The sequence below is a fragment of the Erinaceus europaeus genome, chromosome 2 (assembly GCF_950295315.1).
Source record: "Erinaceus europaeus chromosome 2, mEriEur2.1, whole genome shotgun sequence".
Classification (NCBI taxonomy): domain Eukaryota; kingdom Metazoa; phylum Chordata; class Mammalia; order Eulipotyphla; family Erinaceidae; genus Erinaceus; species Erinaceus europaeus.
This window is the reverse complement of record NC_080163.1, coordinates 187,959,301-187,965,688: the sequence shown is the minus strand read 5'-3', so window position 1 is coordinate 187,965,688 and position 6,388 is coordinate 187,959,301.

Here is a 6,388-nt window from a genome sequence, read left to right as displayed (position 1 = left end):
ATCTGAGGTTCACAGTGGGTCCTGCGCACGTGCGCCCGGGCTGTGCCCTCCCGGGGCAAACAAAGCCGCGGTGCGCAGGCGGCAGACGCGGGGCGAGGAGCCTTGGGAGGGGGCAGCTGTATGTAAATGCCGCCATCTGCCGGCGCCCGGCCCCCGCCGCCCCCCAGCTCCGCAGCTGGGCCGAGCGTTTGGCCTCCGGAAGGTGCGAGCAGCAAATGGGCAGGAAGTTCCGTCTGCGAGGCCCGGGCCCCGCTCCCCCTCCCTCAGAAGCCCCTTAGTATTCCGGGGCCACCGCGAGCCGAGCGGGCAGGAGCAGATGTTCCAGCCCTTTGGTCCTCATCCTGACTGTGCCAGGCGCCTCTGAGCAAAGGCCTTCCGATGGAGTCATCTCATTTTTCTTTACTCCCCCCCCAAAAAAAAAAAAGTTTTCATACGGAGGGAGAGAGGGAAATCTTGGTTCCATTTATTATGCACGTGTTTTCCCTTTTTTGAGGACTAAGAGAAAGTCACCAACAAAGAAAGCAGAACCAGACATTTGAGCAAAGGCGTCGCCTTTTTTTTTTTTTAATTAACTAAATGATTGGTTTTAAAAAATCCAAGGGGAAGAGAGAACCAGCCTGATACATACAGTATCAAGGAGTGAACTCAGGACTTCAGTTTTGAGTCCAATGCTTTAGCCGCCACAACACTTCCTGGACTACTCTATGTTTTTATTTTGTTTTATTTTTTATATTTATTTATTTTCCCTTTTGTTGCTCTTGCTTTTTATTGTTGTTACAGTTATTGATGTCATCATTGTTAGATAGGACAGAGAGAAATGGAGAGAGGAGGGGAAGACAGAGAGGGGGAGAGAGGAGGGGAAGACAGAGAGGGGGAGATAAAGCCAGACACCTGCAGACCTGCAAAGCACAAAAACCAGCATAAGATCCCGGTTGGAGCCCCAGGCTCCCCACCTGCAGGAGAGTCACTTCACAGGCTGGTTTTGTGCTTTGCGCCACGTGTGCTTAACTCCCTGCACTACCATCCAACTCCCTATTTTATTTTATTTACTAAGCACAAACCTGATGTTGTTCTACTGAATACTTTCCATGGCTCCACCTTGTGTTCATAATATATTCCACACTAGAGAAAGACAAAAACAGGCTGGGAGTATGGAACGACCTGCCAACACCCACGTTCAGCGGGGAAGCAATTACAGAAGCCAGACCTTCCACCTTCTGCACCCCGTAATAACCCTGGGTCCATGCTCCCAGAGGGATAAAGAACAGGAAAGCTGGCGCAAGGACCGGGGTAAAGATCCGGGTTCAGCCTCTGGCTCCCCACTTGCAGGGGAATCACTTCACAGGTGGGGAATCACTTCAGAGGCAGTGAAGCAGGGCTGTAGGTGTCTATCTTTCTCTCCCCTTCTGTCTTCCCCTCTCTCCATCCTATCTAACAACGACGACATCAATAACAACAATGAAAAAACAAGGGCAACAATAAGGAAAATAAATAAATATAAAAAAATTTTAAAAGAATATTAAAGCTATCAGGTGAGGGGATAGGATACGGAGTTCTGGTGGGGGGAACTGTGTGGAGTTGTACCTCTCTTATCCTATAGTTTTGTCAGTGTTTCCTTTTTATAAATAAAAATTAAAATAATAAAAGTTGAGAGAAAGAAAAAGGAAAGAAGCAGAGCATCACTCTGGCAAATAAAAGGCTGGAGATCCGAGCCCCCAACTCACCACGTGTCACTTCACAGGCGGTGAAGCAGGTCTGCAGGTGTCTCTTTTCCCCTCTTCTCTGTCCTATCCAACAACGAAGACATTAATAACAATAATAACCACAAGAACGATAAAACAACAAGGGCAACAAAAGAGAAAAGAAAAAAAAAATCCTCCAGGAGCAGTGGATTTGTGGTGCAGGCACCAAGTGTCAGCAATAACCCTGGAGGCAAAATAATAGCAAAGATCAAACTCAGTCTTCATGCTTAAGAATGCGACACTTTACCCATTTTTAAATTAGATTTTTAAAAATCTTGATTCATTTACTAGAGATAGCCAGAAATCGAGAGGGAAGGGGGTGATGGGAATGGAGAGAGACAGAGACACCTGCAGCCCTGCTTTACCATCACAGTGCTTTCCCCTTCCAGGTGGGGACCAGGGGCTCGAACCCAGGTCCTTGAGCACTGTAACATGTGCACTCATCCAGGTGTGCCACAACTAGGCCCCACTTTATCCATTTCACCACCTTTTGGGCCAAGTGCAAACACCTTTTCCTTAATTCTTTCAAAGCACTGCTTTGCTCTGACTTACGGTAATGTTGAAGCTTGAACCTGGCACCTCAGAGCTTCAGGCAGAGAAGTCTTTTTGCATCACCATTATGCTGTCTCCCCAGGGTGGTGAGGTGCCTTTTAAAGGAGCGCCAAGAGTCTTTTTTTGGTTAGGAGTTCTCTTAATATTGCTAATCAGAGCCCACAGACAGGTGTGCTGGGTTGGTATGTGCAGAGACTCAAGAGGGAAAAAGTGAGCTAAATGGGCCCTAGAGACACACATTTGTGGCAAAGGGAAAACAAATGCATAGCTTCTGAGGTGACAGGCACTGGCACACTCTGGCTTCCTCCTTACCTGTCGCTGGTCTCTGCTCAAACCCTATCAAAAGGCTCCTTCGCTGGTGCACCTAGCTGAGCTTTGTCCATTGCAAAAGGACCTGGGGTTTTGGTGGGGGTAGACAGCATAATGATTATACAAAGAGACTCTCATGCCTGAGGCTCCAAAGTCCCAGGTTCTATCCCCAGCACCACCATAAGCCAGAGCAGCACAGTGCTCTGGTAAAACAAACAAAAAGGACCTGGGTTCAATCCTCCAGTCCCCACCTGCAGGGGGAAGCTTCACGAGAGGTGATGCTCATCTGCAGGTGTCTCTATCTCATCCCCTCTAAATTTTTCCTATCAAATAATTATATATATTAGCACCCTAACTCCCCAAGTCACCCTGGCTACTTACCAGGCTTCATATATTTATTACAAATGAGGATGCCAGTTCCAAGAAGGCAGAACAATTTTTTTTTTTTTTTAACTGGAGCACTGCTCAGCTCTAGCTTATGGTGATGCAGGGGGTTCAACCTGGGACCTTGGAACATGAAGTCACTTTGCATAAACCACTGGAATTCCCTCTCAGTCCTATTTCTCTCATTTGTGATTAAAAAATTTTTTTTTCATCTTTATTATTTTTTTGGACAGAGACAGCCAGAAATTGAGAGGAAGGGTGAGACAGGGAGACAGAGAGATACCTGCAGCTCTGCTTCACCACCTGTGAAGCTTTTCCCCTGCAGGTGGGGACCAGGGGCTTGAACCTGGGTCCTTATGCACTCTAACATACATGTGTGCTTAACCAGGTGCGCCTCCACCTGGCCCTCATTTGTAGTATTTTTAAAAAAATATTTATCTATTCCCTTTTGTTGCTCTTGTTGTTTTATTGTTGTAGTTATTATTGTTGTTGTAGATGTTGCTGGATAGGGCAGAGAGAAATGGAGAGAGGAGGGGAAGACAGAGAGGGGGAGAGAAAGACAGACACCTGCAGATCTGCTTCACCACCTGTGAAGCAACTCCCCTGAAGGTGGGGAGCCAGGGCTCGAACTGGGATCCTTATGCTGGGGTCCTTGTGCTTTGCGCCTCCTGCGCTTAACCTGCTGTGCTACAGCCCGACTCCCTCATTTGAAATTTTTAACAAAATATTTATTATTGGATAGACAGAAATTGAGAGGGAGGGAGTCGGGCGGTAGCGCTGCGGGTTAAGCACACCGTGGCGTGAAGCGCAAGGACCAGAGGAAGGATCCCGGTTAGAGCCCCAGGCTCTCCCCACCTGCAGGTGAGTCACTTCACAGGCAGTGAAGCAGGTCTGTAGGTGTCTGTCTTTCTCTCCCCCCCCCATCTTCCCCTCTTCTCTCCATTTCTCTCTGTCCTATCTAACAATGACATCAATAACAGCAATAATAATAACAACTACATCAACAATAAAAAAACAAGGGCAACAAAAGGGAAAATAAATAATTCTTAAAAATTAAAAAAAAAATTGAGAGGGGAGGGCCAGGCAGTGGTTAAGTGCTGGTTAAGTGCTAACACAGAAATTGAGAGGGGAGAGGGAGAGATACAGAGTCACTTGCAGCCCTGTTTCACCATTCATGGAGCTTTCCTACTGCAGGTGGGGCCCAGGGCCTGTAAATCTGAGTCCTTGCACACTTTAATGTGAGCACTTAAGCAGGTTCACCACTGCCTGGTCCCCTCATTCGTAACTGAAGCATCGAGTGTGCCTAGAACAGGGCCTGGCAGTCAAGAGTTCAGGAAATATCTTCAAAAACTTAAAGAGGTGTGTTTACCAATCTCTTATGAAGAAACAGACCTGAATTGAGGTCACAGGGCTTGCTGGTAGTGTGATCTGAGGGTGGGATCTTGTTCACTGGCTGATGCCATTATTCCACCCCAGTGCCCAAGCATTTTAGGAAAACGCTTTGGGCCACAGTGCAGAAGCAGAGTGGCTCAGAGACCACCTGTGTGCATCAGGTAAGCCTCCCCCCTCCCTAACCTGACCGCACCCTCAGTCTTCCTGGGCCAAAAGGGGAGCACACAAGTTTGTAATTTCCTGGGTGCTAGAGCCTTGGCTCCTAGGGGCCACTCTTGATCACTGGTGGTCAGTCAGGAACACTTCCTCCTCTCCTGCCCTGTGGGTAGAGAGATGAAGTCTCTGAGGTTCTGCAGGACTAGCTGTCACCCCACGACAGCTGGCAAATGCATATTTGTGGTGGCTCTGTCTCCTTCTGCAACTCTCCCCCCTCCCCACAGGGTCACATTTCCACAAAGCCTCTCCACCTCAGCCTCCAGTTACAACAGTCTCCAAGCCTCAAAGCTACTTACAAGTAAAACAACGCAGGTCCCTTTTAATTCTCTCCCCCCACCCCTATCCCCTTTTCACTCTTTTTTTTCTAGGTACTTTCAAGTTTATTCAGGAAAATTGAGAACATTCACATGTTAGGGCATGAGAGAAAGAGACAGAGAGATAGAGCTAGCTGAGTTACCACTTACATGATGATCTGGACAGAAAGCAGACCCCCTTTTCAGTCTTGAGGACCTGGGAACACTGTCCCCTGGGTTACAGACTACACTCTGGGGGTGGGGGAGTACACATTTTAATGCTTTGTAGACTTCTGTGAGCCTTTTAAGACATGTGGATTTAACCTGGCCTACAGTGTCAATTTTTTTTTTTAACTTTTATTTATTGGATAGGGATAGAAATATTTAGAGGAGGGGGGAGATAGTGAGGGAGACAGAGACACCTGCAGCCCTGCTTCACCATTTATGAAGCTTTCTCCCTGTAGGTAGGGAGCAGGTGTTTGAACCTGTGTCCTTGTGCACTTAATGTGTCCACTTAACCAGGTGCGCTACCACCTGGCCCCTCAAATTCCTTTTTGCTACCACCAGGGTTTATCATCGAGGTTCAGTGTCTACACAACAAATACACTGTTCCCGGTGGCTTTTTTTCCTTTCTTTTGTTGAATGAGATTTAGAAGATGGGAGGAAAACAGGACATACGGAGAAAGAATGACACCTGCAACATTGCTTAAACTACCCATGAAGCTGCCCTTCTACAGGCAGTGACCAAGAGTTTAATCCTGAGAGCTTGCGATGGGAGAAGATAGAATAATGGTCCTACAGAAGGCTTTCACGCCTGAGGCTCTGTCTCAGGTTCGATTTCCCGCATCACCATAGCCCAGAGCTGATCAGTGCTCCAGTAAAAAAAAAAAAAAAAAAAGAGTGCTTATACATGGCAGTATATGTGTTTAACTGGGTGCATCACTGCCCAGCCCCGTAAATACATTTTTTCTTTAAAGAATTTATTCATGAGAAAGATAGGAGATAAAGAACCAGACATCACTCTGGTACATGTGCTGCAGGGGATCAAACTCGAGACTCATGGTTGAGAATCCAATGCTTTATCAGTGTGCCACCTCCCGGACCACAACAAATACATTTTTTAAACAATATTTATTAGGGGCTGTTGGAGACAGAACATAGGGATTCTCCAAGACTATCATGCCTGAGGCTCCAAGGTCTGTTTCAATCTCCAGCACCACCATAAATCAGAGCTGAGCAGGTGCTCTGATAATAAATCCAGAAAAAAAGAAAAAATATATATATATATATGAGGTCAGGCAGTGGAGCACCCATACTACCATATACAAGGATCCAGGTTCAAGCCTCCACTCCCTACCTCAAGCTTCACAAGCACTGAAGCAGGTCTGCATGCCTCTCTCTCTCTCTCTTGCTTTAACCAGAGCACTGCTCATCTCTGGCTTATGGTGGTGTGGGATTGAACCTGAGACCTTGAAGTCTCAGGTATGAGAGTTTTCTGGA